This window comes from Eulemur rufifrons, chromosome 29, assembly GCF_041146395.1.
Source record: "Eulemur rufifrons isolate Redbay chromosome 29, OSU_ERuf_1, whole genome shotgun sequence".
NCBI classification, from domain to species: domain Eukaryota; kingdom Metazoa; phylum Chordata; class Mammalia; order Primates; family Lemuridae; genus Eulemur; species Eulemur rufifrons.
The window spans coordinates 28,844,690-28,867,393 of NC_091011.1; the positions used below are offsets into that span (position 1 = coordinate 28,844,690).

At 41.9% G+C, this 22,704-nt stretch overlaps 1 pseudogene; it reads left to right on the top strand.

Moving 5' to 3' along the window:
- Positions 1-10,259: 10,259 nt before the first annotated feature.
- LOC138377755 (small nucleolar RNA U13) lies at positions 10,260-10,357 on the top strand (annotated as a pseudogene).
- Positions 10,358-22,704: the final 12,347 nt, after the last annotated feature.

Here is a 22,704-nt window from a genome sequence, read left to right on the forward strand (position 1 = left end):
AGCACTAGGACACAAACACAATTCAGCCAAGTTCTCAGCCACTTTATAATAAGGATTGCCTTTCTTCCAGTTTTCAATAACTTATTCCTTATTTCTGTCTGAGACCTCATCGAAGTGGCCTTTACCACCCATATTTCTACCAACATTCTCTGCATGACCACTTAGGTAATTTCTAAGAGTGAGGATTTCTCTAAAGCTCTCTTATTCTGAGTCCTCATAAGAATCACCCTTAATGCTCTGTTCACTACAATGTAGGCTTTTTCCAGCATGCGTCTCCAAACTCTTCCAGCCTCTACCAATCACCCACTTCCAAAGCTGCTTCTACATTTTTAGGTATTTGTTATTGCAACATCCTACTTCCTGGTACCAATTTCTGTCTTAGCCCATTCAGGCTGCTATAAAAAATACCTTAGACTGGATAATTTATAAACAATAGAAATTTATTGCTCACAGTTCTAGAGGCTGGAAATCCAAGATCAAGATGCCAGCAGATTCAGTGTCTGAGGGTGAGGGGCCTATTCCTCAAACATGGCATCTTCTGTGTATCCTCACATGGCAGAAGGGCAAACAAGTCCCCTTGGTCATCTTTTATAAGGGCACCCATGACCTAACCACCTCCTAAAGGCCTCATCTCTTAATACTACTGCATTGGAGATTAGGTTTCAACATGTGAATTTGGGGAAGACACAACATTCATACCACAGCACCTCTCTACTGTCAACCCCCACCTTCATCCAAAATAAGAATGAATTCTTCTGAGGCTCTAACTTACCTACTTTTTTCCCTCTCATTATTTAATTCAGCTGCATGTGTTTGTTTCAAACCTGACCACTACCCTGCAAATCCAAGTCCTTGTGTCACATTAATCTCTGCTTTCATTTCTCCTTATTCTCTGCCCAGCAAGATTGAATATCTACAGTGCAAGAGGAGCCATACAGAGAAGCCTAATGCTCATTTCATTAGAACTGAATTTATGTTTGTAAAGAACAGAAACACTGCCTCAAAATACAGTCATCTCCAATTCCTTCTACACTCTCTTTAGCCTACAGGTGTCCTAAAAATGGCGTGTATTTGTTAAGAGCTAGGAATAGTGCTGCCTTCCAAAGTTACAGCAAACTTAAAGACTTCTTGCGGTTTTTCACCTTTAATTTTCAAAATGACACAGTTGTGTCAGGAATGCTACTCCTATAAGCAAGACCAATATAGGGAAATCATATTATATAAAAGGAAAATGAACGTATATTTACTTGGTAAAATAATTTATCCAGTGAATTTCTTTACTAGCAAGTTTTTCCAGTCCTTTCACAACTGATTTAATTTATTTTAAATTTTGATTTATACATGCATGGGGGGATAGACTTATAATGTAAAGTTAGGTTTAACTACCCCATAAAGAAAATTCTTCCCCACAAATTCACCAACCCCTCTCTAAACATTCTATATATCTATTTATATATTCATTCTAATCATGTATATCCCAGTATGCATAGAACATGAATAACTGCACAAACATACAGTTGCTAGCTGTTATTTGGATAATGGCTACAACAAAACCTCAGTTTTCCATATCACATTGAAAAAGACTGAGCTGAAATATTGGTTTTCAGAATAAACACTTTTAAGTGTCTTACTTGATGAGTTAAGGATAGGTATCTGAGCCACCAAAGGGCTCTGCCCTAACATTTACTCACTCCTAGAGAAAACAGCTATGTTGAGAAAGATAAGGAAAACACTTTCAGTCCTCAAATTAAGTTAGTCACTCATTTGGCAAGCGTGGTTCCTTCTGACAGCCTTGATAGACAAATATTTCAGGGGAAACGTATATAAAGAAAATAAATTGCCATTTGGCACTTTTCATGCCTGGCACCCTCAAGGAGAAGAGGACCCCATCCTTATTCTGCACACAGCACTTCCTGCTGCTTTGTTCTTTATTTAGTTCTCTTTAAAGTTCAGCAGCATTTTAATTCTTTTTCAAATTCTCCAAAATTCTAAACCACTCTGTACGTGACAGAATTTTAAATAAACCCTCAAATTTTCAAAATACAAATGAAGTCCTGAGCCACAGTTGAAAGCAGCAGCCAGTGGCTTTGTCAGGTACCCTTTGTCCTCTGGCCCGTCTTGGTGCACGGGGCTAGCACTGTCCCTCCCTTCCTGCTGACCACAGCCACCTGCAGCCTCACACACCCACCGGGGCCCTCCCAGTTTTATCTGTTATGTCTGTATGCTGCAGACTGTCTGGCATTGCTTCTCTACCATTACATGCATCGTATGGCATGCACTCATCCCACTTTCCTCCTTCCTAACAAAACCCTGACCCTTTTTTCAAATACCCACTCCTCCTCCACGCAGTCATGTTCTTCAGGGAAGCGAGCCCCATCTCCAGCTTCAGCAGGTGGATCTGGTTAGTCTGAGTCAATCAGTACATAGCACTCTTCTGGTAACCACATAGCTTATGTTGGCCCAATCAAACTGAAGGGAAAGACTTGCAGCACATTGTTGGAAGAGAAGTTCCCTCACTCTTGCTTCCCTCTTTTGGACATGATCAAGGAAGCATGAGGCCCCACTTGTCAGTGGCAGCCATCTTGTGACCATAAAAAGAACCACCTTTAGTTTGAAATTGATATGAAAATATCTGGAATGAATTTTTGATGTCATCATTGAGCCACTAATCATACCTCCCCTGGAGCCCACCTGACTTCTGAACTTCTTTCTTGCAGGACTTCTCAGAGGCTTTAATATTTCTAAATACACTGTGATCTTCCAAGAGAGGGGTGTAGTATGCTGTCTTTCCATACAGATTTGACCACACGGCCCTGTCTCTCTCAAAGACTAGTGTTCCATGGAACCCAGCTTAGGGAACACTATGCTGTGGTCATTTTAGAGTTCTCTGGGGCCAAAATTTCTCCTGAGAAGTTATCAATCCCCAGCCACTGATGATCTAGGAGTAAAGAACACGCAACATAAATCCTTAAACCCAAAGTTTTCTGCTTGAGATATATACTATGTGTTAGTAGTTTGGACAGAGTCCAAACTCCATAATCACCTAATAATTTTTCTTTTTCCGAATCAAGTCAATATGCATTTATTAAATTGTGTATTTATTTCATTCGCAAACATCTTATATGGCATGATTCCTCTGCCCAAGAAATTAAAATGCCAATGACAACAAAGCTTATTTCTTTCTGCCTAACTTTCAAAGCCATCCTGTTCTGAGCCCTCCCTAGTTACCTATTTGCCACAACTCCCCCACCCAGTCTTCACCCTAGACTCATTACCCTCTCCCAGCCCTGGGTCCTCAGCTCGGATCCCAACCACAGCAGCCTCATCCTTCCCTACTCCTTTTTGGGTCTGGAATTTCGAATTAATTTTAGGTATACATTCAGTTATATATGCAATACATTAATGCACGCTCCTTATAAAAACTTAAACACTAGGCTAACATTTCCTTTGATAGCCTCAATTTCAGTTCTTTTCCTGCCTCAACAGAAGTAACCGCTGCTATCAACTTTGTGTGTAACCTTCCAGACCTCTTCCTGGGCATTTGTATACATAACATATGAACTCACAGAACATATGAGGCCATGTTACATTTCACTCCTGCCTTCTGTCCTCATCTTGGTTACTGACACCTTTAAGGTCCTGGAAGCCAGGAGAGCTATTATCACCCAGAAACTGGTAATAAGAAAAAGAGAAGTACAACTTAGCCTTTCAGGGAAAACTGATGGTACAGAGCATCCACTGTTCCACAGAAAATGTCACATTCTCAGAAGGGCAAAACCGGGACAGCAAAGCCTTCTCACAAGCACACACAGAGGAGGAGACAGAAGGAGCAAGTCCCTGCAGAAGCCTTACAACCTCCATCAGGTGTCGCAGAGCAGCAGCGGTTTGCAGTACGCAACACTCCAGTTCTCACCAGCTTTGCGCAGTCCAGCTCTTCCCTGGGATCCTCCTCTGGCGGTTGGGATACCCAAGCCACACTCCACTCCCACAGACCCTCCCCACTTCCCTCCCCTTCTGTCTGGGAAGATGGGAGCCCTGTCATTTGGGATTTGTACGGCTACTTCCCAAAGTTCAAGCCAAGGGAAAGTAGGGTAAGAAAAGAGGGTCCACCCATGTTTACAGTGGGTTTGCCTGTCATTAGCCCACCCTTTATCGGGACAGCCGAAATTATTCTCTTCAGAGTTCGACAGAAACACACATAGGGCAAGTGTGCTGGCAGCTGCCGGTTTTCCCTAGGATCTGAGGGGGAACACAGCTGGAGCCTGAGTTGGCAGGGCCCCCACTGTGACATGGCAGCCCAAGGGGAACGGGTGCTGAGCAGGCGTCAGACACACATCCACAGCCTCCCTGGCCTCCCGTCACCTCCCTCCCCACTCACTCCGCCTTCCCCTCACTTCCTGAACTGGGCCTTTGGTTGTGAAAACTCTTTTGTTAATATCCGCTAGATGGACTTGAATCAAATAATAAAATAGCCAGATGTAAACCTAAAGATTCCATTGAAGATGACCTCACTGGATTACAACTTATTCAGAGCAGCAAAGCCAGCGGGGTGGGTGAGAGGAAGCTCCACCTGGGCTCAGGCAGTGCTTTCAATTGACCGCAATCCTCAGTCCTGGCTTATGCCCCAGAACACAAGGCAAGGCTCCTCTCTCTGGCCATCTATGATCTCTGCTTTTTCCATATAGAAAATCCAGGTCCAAAGAATAACACATATATGTTTGAAATTTTGCCCAGCGTAATCTCTGCCTTCTGCCCTGATGTCATGTCATACCACTTTCTCCAACCCACTCTGACCCCTCACTGTTCCACTAATAGGCCATGTGCCTTCCTGGCTTAGGCCTTCGCACCTGCTGTTCCCCCTGCCTGGCACGCTCCTCCTCCTGGTCTCTGCATGGCTGTCTCTTTCTTATTCATCCTGAATGTCTTGTCTTGCCCTAAATGTCATCTCTTAGCCCATTCCTGGACATCTGCTCTAACGTAGTCATTATTTTTCAGATCTCTCTTAGTTTTGTGCATAGCACTTATCAACATCTAATGTTTTTATTCTTTATTTTATGTATTTATTTGCTGCTGTTGTTGTTTTTCAATTGTTTGACTTCTAGACTAGAATGGGAAGGGGAACTTGTCGTGTTACCCTAGCATTCCGGACACCAGACACCTTAAAACAGGGCCTAGCCTATAGAAGGTACTTAATAAATAAGTATTGAATGAATGAATCCTTGGACCTGCAACTTTACATAAAAGAACCTGCATCGTGCTTCAAGGAAGGATTCTCCCTCTCTCTCAAGGCTTGTTTCCCATCCTTCTCTCCAACTAATGCTTCGTTCCAGCCAGACCCATCTGTTTAGCATTCTCCTTTCATGCATGCTGTTTCACCTTCCATTCCTCTCCACATAAAGTCATGTGCCACATAACAATGTTTCAGTCAACAATGGACCACATACATGACAGTGGTCCAAAAGATTATAATGCCATATTTTTATCATACCTTTTTTATGTTTAGATAAACAAATAACATTGTGTTGCCATTGCCTAGAGTATTCAGTACAGTAACATGCTGTATAGGTGTGTAGCCTAGGAGAAATAGGCTGTACCATACAGCCTAGGTATGTAGTAGGCTATATCATCTAGGCTCGTGTAAGTACATTCTATGATGTTCACCTGATGACAAAAATCACATAAACACACATTTCTCAGAACATATCCCTGTTGTTAAATGACACATGACTGTACTATTCTCTCCCCTTCTGTTCCCACCCCTTGCCTGAAACCCTAGTTTCTTCACCTAGCAGCAAAGTTTGGTTCCAACAATATTGTACCATTTGAAACAAATCAGCAAGGTAAAGAAGCTGAATAGATGTGTACTGCAAAAATTAAACGAGCATCAGAAGAGAAATTGTCCTTGAGCTTGCCTTTCTTTGCTGTCACAACATAAAGGTGAACCATTTCTACACCATATTGTTACATGTGATGAAAAATGGATGATTTTTGACAATCACAAGCATTTGGCACAATGGTTGGATAAAGATGAAGTGCCAAAACACAGTCCAAAACTGAATATTCATCAAAAAAGGTTAATGGTGTCTGTTTGGTGGTCCGGCACTGGTATTATCCACTACAGCTTCATGAAATTTGGTCAATCAGTTACAGAGGATATCTACTGCAACCAGTTAGACAAAATGATGAGGCCAAGCAGCTGAGATTGGTCAATAGAGATAGGCCAATCCTCTTGCAAGACAATGCTCAACCATATGTCACACAAACAACACTGCTCAAATTACAGAGGCTGGACTTGGAAACTCTCTGTCATCCACTATATTCACCAGACCTTGCACCAACTGACTACCACTTCTCCCAGCCGGGCGCGGTGGTGCACACCTGTAGTCCCAACTACTCGGGGGGCTGAGGCAGGAGGATTGCTTGAGCCCAGGAGTTTGAGTTTGCTGTGAGCTAGACTGATGCCACAACACTCCAGCCTGAGCAACAGAGTGAGCCTCTGTTTCAAACAAAAACAAAAACAAAGAAATACTACCTGTCCATGAAGAGAGGGAAATGAACCACCCCCTCCATACAGAACCCAGGTGCAGTGAGCAGAGTACTATTGGGGGTGTATCCTCCCTGCAAGCCTAGAACTGGTTGTCCCACAGCTCACTTGCACCAAAAGCTCTTGTTTGTGAACAGAGGTGGCTATGTCTGCAGCACTGAGTAGCTGGAAGAGGGGAGGTCCCTGTCTGCACATCCCTTCCCAGGCTGCCCAGCTTTAAACTCCCAAAATAATACCTTGGGCCTGTGACCCAAGAGAGTGGTACCTCTTACAGGCAAGATACTGGGTGGAGTGCTGTCCACTCCCATCTTGGTCTCACTTCAGCTTGTAGAAGGGCGGTGGGAATTGTCCTAGGAGTATGTAGGAGAGCTTGGGCTCCTGTGTCCCTCCTCAGCTGGACAAGGCTGCAGCTCAGCCCAAGGGTGGGGCACTGCCCAGCCTCATACTCCCAAACACCTTGGGCCTGTGACCAGAGGGGGTGGGGCTCCTTCCAGCAAAAGGCATATGTAAGATATGAGGGGAGTGCCGTCTGCTCACAACTCAATTCCACAGCAGCTCATAGCAAGGTGGTGAGAATTGTCCTAGGTGTGTATAGGAGAACTTGGGCTCCCTTGTCCTTCCTCAGCTGGATGGGGCTTCCTCAGCCTGAATTCAGCCCAAGGGCAGGGCGCTTCCCAGCTTCAAACTCCCCAAATGGAGCCCTGGGCCCATGACCAGAGATGCTGAGGCCCTTCTCAGGCAGGCTGCTCCAGCAGGAAACTGTTGGGAGTGTGGTTTGCTCAAGGATGTACTATAGCAGCTGGCTACAGGATGGTGGGCACCATCCAAAATGCATGCTGAAAAGCCTGGTTTCTCTGCCCCTCCCCAGCCATGTAGGGGCTGTAGCTACAAAAAGCCCAAACCCAGCCGGAGGGCAGGGCACAGCCCAGTGTCAAACCCTCAAAATGGCACCTTGAACCTGCAACCAAAAAGGCTGAGGCCTCAGCCAGGCAGGCAGCATGGGTGAAAAACTGTGGAAAATGCTGTCCACCTATGTCTGAGTCTCAGAAGCAGCCCACAGCAGGGTGGTGGGGAACTTCCCAGGGGTTCATGGAAGCACCTGGGTTCCTCTAGCCCTCCTTAGAGCCACACAGTGTGTGCCCACAGTTCCCCGGCGTCTAGGCTCTCAGAAAGGCGCCTGGCTCAAGCTACTCCCAGCTCAGATGCCTATGGGATTCTGTGTGAGCTCCTTTTCTGGAAAAATGTCTCAATGCAATCTCCAGGCAGCTCCCTATGTTAGACCTGAGGCCTACATGGACTGGGAGGTCCTCTTGTAGCCAAGATCGTAAAAGCTCATCTGGAAGAGTGGAGCCCCGGGGCCTTCTGTTACTGCTTCACCAAAGCCAGGAGCTTCTCCTGGCTGTTAGCTGGTCCCTGGCCAGGCAAGTTGCCCTAAACCCTCTCCTTACCCACTTTCGGTGCTTCCATCACTTTCCTGGTGAATCCTAGCATTCTCTCCTATATGATCTGCTCAAAATTTGAGAATCTGTTTACTATTCTGGTTCCTGTCTGTGGAGGAAGCACATACTACCTGTGTCTACTTGGCCATCTTGGTCTCAAAATCTATATCCTTATTCTGTAAGATTTTTCTATTTTTAGAATTGTTTTGTTTTATGCTTTTTAAACTTTTCTGTTAAAAATTAAGACACAAACACACACCTTAGCCCAGGCCTAGGGGATCAGGATCATCAATATCACCATCTTCTGTCTCTACATCTTGTCCCAGTGGAAGGTCTCCAGGGGCAATAACGTGCATGGAGCTGTCATTCCCCATGATAACAATGCCTTCTGGAATGCATCCTGAAGGACCTGCCTGAAGCTGTTTTACTGTTAACTTTTTTTATAAGTAGAAGAAGTACATTCAAAAATAATGATTAAAAGTAAATACCTAAACCAGTAAATAGTCATTTACTATCAAGCATTATGCACTGTACGTAATTGTATATGCTGTCGTTTTTATGACTCACAGCACAGTACGTTTGTTTACATCAGCATCAACATCATTACTCACAAACAGGTGAGTAATGCATTGTTTTATGACATTACAATAGCTACAAAGTCACTAGATGATAGGAATTTTTCAACTCCATTATAATCTTATGGGACTACTGTTGTATGAGGTCCATTGTTGACCAAAACATCCTTATGCAGTGCATGACTGTACCTGCATTGACTATGACAGTGAAGTGCACCACGTACTGGCCATTCTGGGCCTGCACCTCCCCAGGGCTGCATAGTGGTGTGGGGGCAGGTCAGGAGGAGCACCGAGTCAAGGTGCAAACATCGCACATCTTCCTAATGCTCAATTTTACTCTGAGATTTGGAGAGGGGAATGATGTAAAAGAATGGCAAGTAGCTTAAAACATAACTTGGTATAAAAACAACATTGAACATAGTATGATGTTTAGTGCAATGTGTCCATGAATTTTAAAACTCTTAAATATCATGGGCTTGCTGTAGCATTTTCAGGTTTTGACCCCAGTCTCCAATTTCCCCATCCCAACTAGGCTGGTGGTCACTCTCCTTTGCCTTGGGGTATTTTGCAGTGGAAAAGTTTGAGAAGGACTGAAAATCCCTATAGTTATTCAGAAACACTGAATGAGGGCTGAAACCAAGGGGACATTTGTGTGTACTTTAAATATATAGAAAATTCAACTACTCAGAATATAGCATCTCTTCTTTCCAGAGTCTGTCCTCCTTTCTTTTTGCTGCACCAAAGTCTCTCCCCAACATCCCTTGCAAAAAGAAACCCCCACACATATTCCCAACTGCCTCCAAGCATTCTGAGTCAGCAAAGCTTCATTTGCACTGATGATAATGTGCATTACTCATGGACACATCCATCTACACTGGCATCTTACATTCCCTGTGCTGGGCACCCCCAAGGATACAAAGATGAGTGTGAATGTTATCCCTACACTGGAGAAATTCACAGGCATGTGAGGAATCCAGATATCAATACTTTCAAATGACTTTATAGTGTGATAAATTCACTGATAAAGCCACAAATTGCTGCAGGAGCAGAGCGGGAGGAGTTCCCTGCTCCTCAAAGGAAGGGTGGTCAGGGAAGATTTCTCAGGCGAAGCAGCTTTGGAGCTCCAAACCCAGAGTTTTTGCAGCAGCAAAATGAGCCTCCTGGGTGGAATCCAGATGTGCTCTGGAAATTCCTCTGCCCAACTGGTTTCTTCCTCACACCCCTTCCTCACCCCAGCCCTAAGTGCCCCCTTTGCCTGTACTTCACTTTCAGTCCAAAGACATTTTTCCTAATTTTTAAACCATATTTCATTGCACCAAACATTTGTTGAACATTTGCCCTGTAAAAGGCTGCCCTTGCATAGCTTTTACTCTAACATTTACTCCCAGGAAACATATTTTGTTACTCATGTTTTACTCATTGAGGCCCAAAGAGACTATTGCCCAAAGTCACAGCCAGGACATGGTTGTTCTGGGTTTCAAACCCAGATCAGTCTACACTCATTCCACTGCACCACTGTCTCCCTCGGTTATAAAGCTGCCCTTGCCTGTGGGTATTTGACATGCCTATTTTTATGAATGAAATGCCAACAGCGAGTCTGGCTAGTAAAAAGATTAATGAAGGAGAGGGTCACTTTTTGATGGAATGGATTTTTAAAATTTTTCCTTTCTACTTTTACACGTTTCAAAAAAGTTTTATCTCATTCCTCTGTGGTTCACAAGCCTGATGACTGGGTTTTCACACTACTGTGTGAGAGGTGCCTCCCTCAAACCTTGCTACTATACATTACCCATTTGATGTGAAAAAAAAATTTTTTTTTTATCTTAGTGGGAGCATGTATTATTTATAAAATGGAAATTGTGCATTATTTATTTCTACTGAAAGAAGCAATGTCATGCATGAGAAGATAATAGAGGAACCCAAATTAAGAGGTGGATAGGGAAAGGGAGGTAGAGAACAAGAGAAGGAAAAACCAAAATGAGCAGCCAAAGACATGAAGTGAGGCAGCTTGGAGGAAAAGGTCACATAGCCCACTCTTGATATTCTTTGAAATTTAAAAGGCCCAAAAACAGTGTCCAGAAAATACTAATCTAAAACCAGGAGGCATCTGACCACAAACCTGGGAAATGTCAGCGATGCAAGGCACCCAAGCCCTGCAGGGTCAATGGCTCAACCAAGCAACCCCTGGGTGCATGGAGCTCACAATGCACAGTTGTGCTCCACAGGTGGCCAGCAGAGGGTTCTGCCCTGCCATCAGATGTGAAGAAAGAGTTGCCACCTGTGTTTGTGGTGGTGTCGGCTCCTCTGAGCTTGGATGCAAAGCCAAAGCTGGTAACATGCTGCCCCAGCCCCACTGGGCCCAGGGTGAGATCCGTACTGCGTCAGAGCTGGGATGGGTACTGGGCCAACCTGGGGTGCCAAAAGTCCACAAGACAGGGGTACAAACATGAAAACATCCTCCCCTTGTCAAATCCCTGCCTTCTACTATGTGCCTGAGGATGACGAGGGACAGCACTTTGGCTGCCACTTTATCAAAGAGCATTTCTCAGGGTGGATTTGTCAGAGCTTTCTGCCAGAGTCCTCCTCCTCTGACCTACATGGCTGCAAGAAGCCATCTCAAGCTAAAGACCCGTAAACAAGGAAGCTGAATTTGACATTTTCAACTCCTCTTTTATTTCCATTCTATCTCTGTGAGGTCCTTTTCGAAATCCATGCAGGTTCATTAAATGCTTCCATAGACATATTAGAAGTTGAAGAGGAAAAAAAACTCAACTAAACTCAACCAAGTCACATCGTTTCTTTTTTCTGTATCTTCTATATCAAGGAGCTGTTGGATATGGTCACATTTGCCGTTTCCCAGGAGCTTGTTATCACATAGGAAAAGGATTTTATTTAAGGTGAAAAAATAAAAGCCAGAAAATAAAGCAATTTAAGTTTCTAGGAAGCAGCAAATGCCAGGGGCTGGATGCAGATAAGAGTATCTGAAACTAAAAGTGTGGCAGGGATAGGCTATCTCCCAGTCCATTTCTAATATTCCATCTACTGATAAAGAATTGTCAATTAAAGAAAACCTCAGCCTTATGCCTGTGCAAAACAGAAGGAGAGTCAGTCAATAGTCAAACTGAAAACTCAGATGAAAGGATTTCAGCAACACCCCAGGAAGGGAGTTGAGAAAAAAAATGTGTGTGTGTGTATATATATACATATATATATGTGTGTGTGTGTGTGTGTGTGTGTGTGTAGTATCAGAGAGTAGTCCTGCTGGTAAAAACAGATGCACAGTTCTGAGGTATGATTAATCCTTGCTTCTGTAACCTCACCAACACAAAGACTGTTTTCCACTCAAACCCTGGAGAGCCTGTTGAAATGAGTTAGACTGGCTCTCCTGACCCAGTTTTCCTGTTATGATGTAGATAGAAAAAGGAGACATGACACAGATGCAGTGTGCTTATGACACGGAAAAGAGGCCCTCTTCATGTGGCAACTTCTGTCCCCCGCTCGGTGACAGTTACAGGTAACACTTTCATATTTCTAGGAATGCTTCTTATATAGAAGGTGAAATACATCCTTCTCAACAGTCATGACTCTGGAAAAATGAGCATGAGCTGTCTGATCCTCCCGTGAACCAGAGCTCATAGGGAGCATCTGTGTGCTCTCACTCTGCCCAAGGGTCCTGCACGTGGCCTACGTCTCTTGTCTTACTCTCAAAGTGACTCTCCTTGTAGTAATGACTGCTCCTCAGGAACAGTCAGTTGTCTTCTCTTCTCAGTTTCTGTAAGCTTCTATCGAACTCACTTTCCCACCTCTCAGGAGGGATGCACTACAGGAAGGTGATAGTACAAAAAAACCTCACTGCAATGCAGCATTTCCCCCAAGGAGCAGTATTCCAGCACACAGGCAGGGCCATCTGTACCTGCAAAAGAATAGGAGCTGCCTTTGTGGTATGACTTTAAAGTTGCACCTGTGTTAACTCAAACTGGCCTGTTACAGAGTCTGCATTCTACCATTAACGATGATTGCTAGAATACAACATAATCAAAAGTACCTTATAAAATAAAATTCCACAAATAGAGAACACTTAAAATAGTTATTAATGTGAAACAATTTATTTTTCTCTGCTATGTTGGATGACTGTGTGGGAATCTGACAGAACGAGGAAACACTCTTTGAACTTCTACTGCACCCCAGGAAATCCCTGTTCCAGCCCAGCTCCTCCCAACTGGTCTACCTTGGTGCTCAGACGTCCACAAGATAAAGCCCAAAGTATCTTTATATGCAACATCAACTTTATATAAGTTTTATGTTTCAATACAATATTAAGCTCTCTTCAGCCTTGCATGCTGTTGTTGCTTATTACTGGCCTTTTCCCACCAGTGGTGCCCTTCCTGAAAAACTTCATTCTCCTTCCGGCAACTCCCTAACAAGTATTTTTTCTCTTTCTTTCTCCCTCTCTCTCCCCCTCTTCCTCCCCACCCCTCTGCCCTCCTTCCTCCTGTTACCCAAACTTCCTCCCCTTTATTTGGCAAAACTGGGATGAGTTACGCAATCAAATATACCACATGAAGCTTTATCACAAATGGATTTCCAGGAATTAAGAAAAACTTGGAGATAATATTTCTTGTGTTTCCATTGTGCTCATTAAAGCCCAGATTTTCATGGCAGATAGTAAGACAACAGGAATGTAACTGACAGCCTAAGGATTGCACTGAACCGACTAGTGTAAGGAGTGGAAAAAAGCATGCGCTTTGGAGACTGGGACTTGGGAGTCAGAAACAACTAGACTCAAGTCCAAGCTTCACCTGTTAACAGCTATACAACTTTGGACAAGTTGTTCAATCTTTCTGAGCCTCAGTTTTCTCATCTCTAAAGTAGGAATAACAATATCTCTTTTTCAGAGTTGCATCAAATGAGGCAATAAATGTAAAGGAATGTAATCAATGTAAATAGTCTTTTTTAAAAAAATTTACTCCCTTCTCTTCCTCTTGATCAAAGTATCAATTTTTTTTTTAACTTACAAAGCAGAGAGTTCAGTTTCCAGTTCCATTTCTAGGATCCTGTGACTACAGTTAAAAGTGTGGCTTACCACATGAGCACTGGGTATCTAAAGTTATGATATAATAAGATGAAACCAATGTCAGATAAAGGACATGAAATCAGATGGAAAATCCTGCTCAGGCTCTGTATCAAACTTCTCCCTATTTTTATTGCTAGAAGAGTCTACTTAAGTGATTAAAATCAGCTAAAAATCGCCTCCTCACTTAAACTCTGCATGATTCATCCTCCCCACTGATTCAAAAGTAGTACAGTCATCCGGCCACATACGCTGGGATTGGTTTCAGCCCCTCCCCCATACCAAAATCCTGAAGTCATCCCTGTGGAACTGAGTATCGGAAAAGTCAAGCCCTCCATATTCCTGGGTTTTGCCTTCTACCAATATTGGATTTTCAATCCGTATTTTGCTGAAAAAAATCCATGTGTAAGAGCACTACACAGTTCAAACCCGTGTTGCTCAAGGGTCAACTAAAATTGAAGGCCCTCTGTAGCCATTAGACAATGTGGATAAATTAGTGAGACAGATATAAGCCCTGCCCTCCAGAAGTAATTATGTATTTACAGATAGACCTCTTCCACAAGACTCCAGAGTCAGGACCAAGTATTATTCATTCCAAGCTTGGCATATAGGTGTTCAAATAAAATTTTTGAATGAATGAATGGTTGGTTTCAACCCTTTATAAAGGTTGTGCTTTTCTAAGAGGAAGAAATCAGATCTAGTTTAACTACATTTTTTACTTTTAAAAATTAGTAAGTTTATTCCTAATACATTCCTAGTAAATTGGTTTTTGTCTTAATCTGCTTGAGCTGCCATAACAAAATACCATAAACTGGGTGGCTGAAACAGCAGGAATTTATTTCTCACAGTTCTGAAGGCTGAGAAATCCAAAGGCAAGGTACTGGCTAATTTTGTTCCCCAGTGAGGGCTCTCTTCCTGATTTGCAGACAGCTGCCTTCTTCCTTGCTGTGTGCTTACATGGTGGAGAGAGACAGAGCTCTGGTTTTTCGTTCTCTTCTTATAAGGACACTAATCCCATCATGGGGCTACCTTCATGACCTCATCTAAGCTTAATCACCTTCCAAAGGTCCCACATCCAAATACCATTACACTGGTGGTTAGGGTTTCAACATATGAATTCGGGGGAACTCAGACCTTCTGTTCATAACAGCTACAATCTTTCTTTACCCAAGAAAGGATCACTAGAAGTTTTCAGGGGAGATTTTTTTTTAATAATTAATTTGTTTAAAATAAATTTTAAAAGAAAAGAAAGGTTCCCAGGGACAAAAATCACATTTCATGGAAAAATCAGAGCTAGGAGTAGAAGATTCTAACACCAACTCTGCAACAAACCATGGTAGATTTTGGTCAAGTTACTTCACCTCCTTATTTCTAAAAGGGAAGGAGCTGGACTGAATGATCCTCGGGCTCCTCTCCGGTTCTGCCATGCTGGGATTCTCACGAGTAGCTACCTTAAACATTATTTTTTAATTAGTCTCTATTGTCACCTTTCCTCACCAATCTATGATAAAAATTTAACAGAATCCCACAAATAAAAATGATAGCTGTTTTCATTCAAGGCTGCCCCATCCATCAAGAAGCAATTGCCGCTTTTCCCCCTCCCCATGTGTTACCATGTCTCTAATTAAAGCACCCAGAGTCCTGCTGGAAGCAATATGCACTCCCCTTATTTAGTGAAAAGGAAAAAAAATGGAAACCAAATTGAAAATCTTGCTGAGGGTACCCTGAACTAGAAAAAAATACCTAATTCCACCTATATAGGAGATACTCCTTAAGAGTTTGTAGATGCTTATATTCAAGCATAGTATCTTTTTTTAAAACTTAATACCAAAACCATAGAACTTCTCGATTTTTAAAAAGACTGAGGCTGATGTAGTGCTGTAGTTGACATGTACTGTATTTTCTGTTTTGAATTCTGCAAATGTGTGATTGCAGTCAAGAAAGATATACCCACAGAATCCTCAAAGAACAGAAAGCCCCTGGTTAGTGACCTACTATATAGAATATTCATGTTACTAGTTCAGGTTTCCTCTCTGTGTTTCTCCCAGATAGCCTTAATCTCAATTGAGGATTTTAATAGAGGTAGATTGGTAATAAAAATTAAAAGGACTTCTCTCTTTCCCCCTGCTGTTTTCTATTAGCCGTGCATTGCATACTATTATTTTCTAATGTTTACTTAAAAGAGCTCATAAATATTAGATGGAGGCCTAAACTGGCAAGAATAGTGACCACAAAATAATGAGCAGCTAAACATTAGAAATTTGAACAGAAAAAGTTTACATAAGCCATACGCATGTGCACACAGGCAGCCCCCACTTCATGTAGTGTATATTGTGAAATCATATGGGAAAGAAAAGCAGATTTATTCTCTTTTGCACTGAATCCTACAGTTACTTCCTTTTTGCTGGGAGATGGTGACCCTGCAGTTACAAGTGGGAACAGTGAAATCAATGATAAAATTACAAATATCAGCAGGCAAAGTGCATACCAATAAAACTGCCTGTTCCTGAGCATCTACCCCATGGCAGACCCTGAGCCAGAAGCCTCCACAAATACTTGTTAGGTTTGTTCCAGGTGGGAACCCGAAAAGTATGTATAGGACGGAATGCGGTTAATGGAAAACTTAGGCTTGTAAAACAACAGCCACAGGAGTCTAGACAATCCCTGGAGGTTGTAAAATCTAACAGACAGCTGTAGATGCTGGCATTCCTATCCCCCCTGATAAAGACGAAGCTACCCCAGCCTTATCTCTGCAGGATGAGACCGACACAAGAGTCCCACAAATTGGTTGTTTAAAAAAAAATTTATTACTGCGGCTGTTCTGGCTCAGGTACTCACTCCCCCTAGAGAAGCCCTCTGTAAAACCCAAGCCTTTCCCCTCACTCGGGAGTGGACACTCTTCTGGCCTTCACCCAGATGCTCAAAATAAACAGCATTTTCCTATACATGAGGCTTCATGTGTCTCTCTCTCTCGACTCCGCACCTAACAATACTGTCTCATACAATTCTCACAGCAGTGTAAAAAGGCAGTACTCTCTCCATTTTACAGATAAAAGAACTAAAAGAGGTTGAGCGACTTTCCCAAGGTCCCTCAGTTGGTAAATGATAGACACCTAGCTCTGGTAGATTCCTAAACCTGTGTTTATTACTCTGTACTAAGAATGGGAAGCACAAGTGTCATCATAGGCACTGAGGGATGAGAAGGCACCCTACGCTGTGGACTGAATTGTGTCCCTCCAAAATTCATATGTTAAAACTTCAACTTCCAAGCTGATTGTATTTGGAGATAGGGCCTTTATGGAGGTAATTAAGGTTAAATGAGGTTATAGGGTGAGCCCCTGATCCAATAGGATTAGTGTCCTTATAAGAGACACCAGAGAGTTTGCGCTCTTTCTCTCCAGGGAGTAGGGGCACAAAGAAGAGGTCATGTGAGCACACAGTGAGATGGCGGCAGTCTGCAAGCCAGAAAAACCATCCTCACCAGGGACCAAATCAGCCAGAACTTTGACCATGAACTTCTAACCTCCAAAACTGTGAGAAAATAAATTTGTTTCTAAGCCACCCAGTCTATGGCATTTTGTTATGGCAGCCCAAGCAGGCTAAGGCACCCTACCTATCCTGAGAACCCACTCACCCTTCTCCAATCTGATCATTTCTTCCCTCATGTGTCACACTGTCCTCAGTCCATTGTCTCTCCTGCCACCAGCATGATCTTTCTAAATCTGATCCTCTCTCTTCCTGAAACATCTCCATTGGCTTCCTAATTGTCAATAATAAATCCACTCTCATTGAATAAATAATTTCAATGTAATTGGGGGAAATCAGACAGAACAGGCATAAAATCCAAACTCCTGAGTTTATGAGGCTCATCACAAAGTCCGTCTGCTTCTCCAGTGTTATCTCTGACCACTCCCCCCAACATATACCCTAACCAAATATAATACATTCTAAAAAGATGTTTCTTATATCATAGTCTCTTCCCCAGAAATGCAATTTCCCTTTACTTCATACACTCCTTATCTACCTGGATTAACTCCTATTCATCCGTCAAGGCCCACTTTATCTCCTCGTTGGAACCTTCTCTCACAAAACCCTCCGTCCCACCAGGATTCCATAATGTAACAATGTTTGTCAGATGATAAGTATTTGTATGTCTGGTTCCCCAACTAGGCCTTGGCATTTACCCTAAAGCTGAACACATAGAAGATCCTAATGAATGGCTATTGTATAAATGAACAAATGTGTTTTCTAAGGAGATTAAACAATCTATATCAGTGGTTCCCAAGTTTTGCTGCACATTAGTGCAGTGGTTCCCAAACTTTACTGGAAACTTACAAAATTCTCATTGTCCAACCAGTACCCTAGACCAATTGGATCAGAGTGTTTGGAGGGAGAACCCAGGGATCAGTATTTTTTAAGGATGTGCAAGTGATTCTAATATGCAATAAGGTTTGGACACCACTGGACTATATCTTATCTTGTGGACTTGACAGTAACACACATAATAAATGTGGTATAGGATGTTTTCAAAAATGCATTTATAGTTACTATTAATACCTTGTAAACTTGACATTAATTATATAATATTCTATAATTGTTATATGTGTGTTTTGTCCAGTTTTACCAACAACATTGAAAGCTTTATGATTACAAGTCCCTCACACCCAACGAGACTCTTCTCCTGCTTCTACTGCCCACTGAACACAATGCCTATGTTGTCCTCTTGCTATGCTGAGAGGGATGAGGGCAAAGGAATCATTCCTTACTGCTGGGTAGAGAAGTCAGGAAGGCCCTGTCTCACCAGAAGAAAGGCTGTAGAGAAGGAAGACCTTTTACAATTGGGACCACAGAGCAGGAGAAACGGAATGTCCTGGGGGAGCTCAGAGATGGCATGAAATACATTCCCAGATCCTAGTCCCCAGTCAGATTGTAGTCCATGTTTTCCCATAGAAATAGTAGGAAATCATAAAACAGCAACTTCTTACTTATCCTCAAGGTTGCTAATTGCATTCAAGACTATTCAGAACCATGTTGTCTAACAGAGTAGCCAGTAGCCATATGTGGCTATTCCACACTAGAATTGTGGCTAGCAGAAATTGAAATGTGCTTTAAAGGTAAAATACACAACAGATTTCCATCTTAGTACTTAAAAAAAAAATAGTTCATTGATAATTTTTATATCGATTATATTTTAAAATAGTATTTTAGATATATTAGGTTAAATAAAATTATTAGAATTAGTTTCACTTATTTCTTTTTAATGTGGCTACTAGAAAATTTAGAATTATATATATGGCTCCCATTATATTTAGATTAGATGGCACTAATCTAGAATATCTCATTAACAAGAGGAAAATAGATTTCAGAGTGACTTAAGTATGGAAGTGCCTCTATTTATAAGCTGATGTGATTCAGAAAGACTGGTTCTAAGTCCAAGTGTCATGACTTCTAAGTGAGAGTGTCAGTTGGGTTCTCTGGGAAACAGATACCAAGAAGGTGTTAAAAGTGCCAGAAATGTACTGGAGATAAAACCAGTGTAAGATAAAGGAAAACCTTTAATCCATGACATGAGTTGACCCCTGTGGAAGGAGAGTGGGGAGGAAGGAGGATTGGACAGCAGGAGGCTCGGACTACAATGCAGCTCTGAGAAAGTTTTCGCCAGCTCAGTAGGGAGCTCTGGTATCACAGCCGTGTGCATCATTCCTGAGGCTTCCCACGTGTGGGAAATCTGAGTCAGATCTTTAAGGCACCTACACCTGGAGGCTACCAACTTACTGCACTCCCTGTGGCAAGTTCTCTCTTAAACAGAGATCTGGCAGGCATATCTCCATGGCCACCACAATGAGCAAGAGGGTTTTCACTTTGTACTCCTTGGATATTCTTCAATATATAGGGACTACTTGACCCATCCCAAAAGTTTCCTGTCTCAGATATGATACCTCCCAGTTGGTTGTTACTCTAAAAACCAGGAGTCGCCTTTGATTCCTTTCCTTTTCCCCCATTCCTAATCATCATCATCAGGTCCTGTCAGCACTATCTCCAAAATGAATCCTAAATCATTCCAATACCACCTTCCTCATTATAACTCCAGTTCAAGTCACATTCTCTCTCAACTGAGTTGCTCAGTAAACACCCAGTTGGTTACCTATTTTTACCCTTGGAAATCCTTTTAAACTGCAGATAAGATTATGTCACTTTTCTACTTAAAACTCCCCAATGTCCTCTTATCATACTAAGCATAAAACTCAAACTCCTTTCCGTGACCACAGGTACTGTGCCATCTGACACCTTGCCACTCAAAGCATGGCAAGGACCAGCAGTAGCACTACGGAGCTAGTCGGAATGACATCATCTTGGACGCCACCCCAGACGCAGTGAATCAGAATCTGCATTTTAATGAGATCCCCAGGTGACTGACGTGCTCCCAAAAGTTAGAGAAGCATTGATATGATCCTGTTCCCCTCCAGCCTCTCCTCCTACCAATCCTGTCCTCAGTCATTACACTTCAGCCTCATGATCCCCCAGCTGTTCCTTGAACACACCAAGTATGTCCTATTTCTGGGCTTTTCTACTTGCTGTTCCTTCTGCTTAGAATAGTTTTCCCTCGGATCATCACATGCTTATTCCTGTCATCATTCAATTTTTTTCTCAAATGTTACCTCCTCCAAGAGGACTTCTCTATTTACCCAAGCAGTGAATGTAATGACTGCATAAAACCTCTATTGCCATTACCTACCTGTTGAAGGAGAGCAGATATGATACACTTGGCTCTGGAGTGTAGTTTTGTTCCTAATCTGTGACAATTAAATAAAACTGTAGGTAAATGAGCTTCTGTAGCAATAACTAAGACCACACATTCTTCCTGGTGGAGCCCCCAAATCCTTAGAGCCTGTCTGATTGGATTATAGGCAACTCTGATGAGTAATATTCTCTGTATTCTCTCCTCATAAGATTGAGAGTAGCACATAATAAAGCTAGAACCAGACACTAATAACAGTCAGAAGTGATGCTTTACAGGAAAGGTGAGGCATCTAAACTATAAAAACAGAAAATAACTCTAAGACCATTTAATGTGGAAGAAGTAGCCCTTATATAAGTAAAATGCTCCTGAGGGTGCCACTTCCCATGTTACAGCACAAATAGCTGATGAACCAGAGTCACTAAAATACTAAATTATGCTTACTCTGTTCTTTCTAAGAAGGCAGGAAACAACAACGACAACAACAAAAGTGTTTTTTCCTACTTTTAAGAAGATGGGGAATACCTTGAGAAGGACTTTCATACTGTATTATCTCATTTAATCACCAATCACTTTGGGCAGACATATCATTCTCATGTTACATGTGAGATTCAGAGAACTTAAGCAATTGTTCCAGGGTTACTCAAATTCAATCCTAAATGATTCCAAAGTCCTTGTTTTTTACATTACAGCACACACTGTCTCTCTTGCCATGCTCACTGCTATATTATGGATTAAACTGCTATGAACTGACCCAGGAACTTAAATCTCTGTTCATAACATCCTTTCTGTGGGACAAATGGGTGACCTGTGTCAAACAACCCACACATGAACTTTAAAAACCCAACTTACTTACTCCTTGGGTTCTTCCTGTGTTGCAATTGTTACCCCTTAAAGACCTGGCACAGTACAGGTAAGAGAACAGGCTCTATAATTACTTGCTGGGTTTTTAGACAATCTCCCATGTCTTATTACCATCCATTTTATTATCCATTTACTTTCTTATTGCTATCCATTTAGACTCCTGTTTTGGGTAGATCCATACGATTTCCTAATATTTAGTGGAAATGTTCTTTTTTATGGAGACATCTTTGTCAATTATATATTATCTATAATTGAATGAAAGTATTTCCTTCCTTAGATTTATTGGCAGAAGTTTCTTTCCTAGAATAGTGCCAGACACACAGTAGTTGCTTTAAAATTGCCAATGAATGATGCATAAATTAATGAATATAGAATGTGGTTTACAAAAAGCAACTCAACTTTGGAAAACTCAAATTCGGTTTGCTTGGGGGATCAGAACCTGGAAATAGACCAATTTACTGAAAATCAATTCACTGAATGAGCAATTTGCCAATGTCATGGCAAAAGTTAAACAAATTGTTGAACTGATCATGTGACAAAATAATTTGGTAAATTGATGTTGGCAAACTAGTAATTAGGTAAATTGGTCACTTGAAAAAATGAACTATTGTTTTTAAAGCACTTCTTCATCAACAACTGAGGCTTGCATTAAAAGCAGAGATCTAGCCTCTGTGGCAATGTCTATCTGATCAAGTATATGTCAAAGTCCAGCTATTTAAGTTCTCCTTTCTTCCACCTGGTAACTCTTTTCTTCCCTTTTTTGTGTTCTTCCACTCCTCTAACTACTGCCTCCTGTCATAATAAATCTCCCTTTCTCTGATTTCTGGCATATGTCTCCATCATTCCTATCAGGTCTACAAGTTTGGACACAAAATGTTGAATGTTTATTTCCTTTGTGCTGCCACTCCCTGTCACCCTAGTTCCACTCAAACCCATCTTCCACATTGTGGACTATTTGAGGCAAACATTTGTAAAGAGAGAAAAAAATGTATGGTTCAATCGAACACTATGCATTGTCTAGAGGATACCCCTCCAGGTCAGCTGATTCTAGCCTTTCATTGCTGGGTACTGCCTATATACAGCACATTCTGCCAGGTTATCTGATTCTAGCCCTGTTCATTATCATTAAGCTATTTTACAACTATGTATAAGTATGTCTATTCTTTGAATTCTCTTTTGAACCAGTTATTAATATAATATCTGCCTAGTTTCCTCATTGAATGAGTTAAATAAAATCTTTAACATATGTTCATTTTCATATCTGTATAAGAATCATGATTTTATTCTTTTTTGAAAATTATCTTTTAACACATTCCTTTTTCCTATAGCCTACCTGCATTTGCACAGTATTAAGAGTATTGTCACCATCTATGGTTTTGTATAGCCATTACAAGCCAGGGTACCTTGGTTCATTGGTGACCTTGTACCAATTACTACCAGTGCTCATGGTTTCTTCTTTGTCTTTGTTTTTT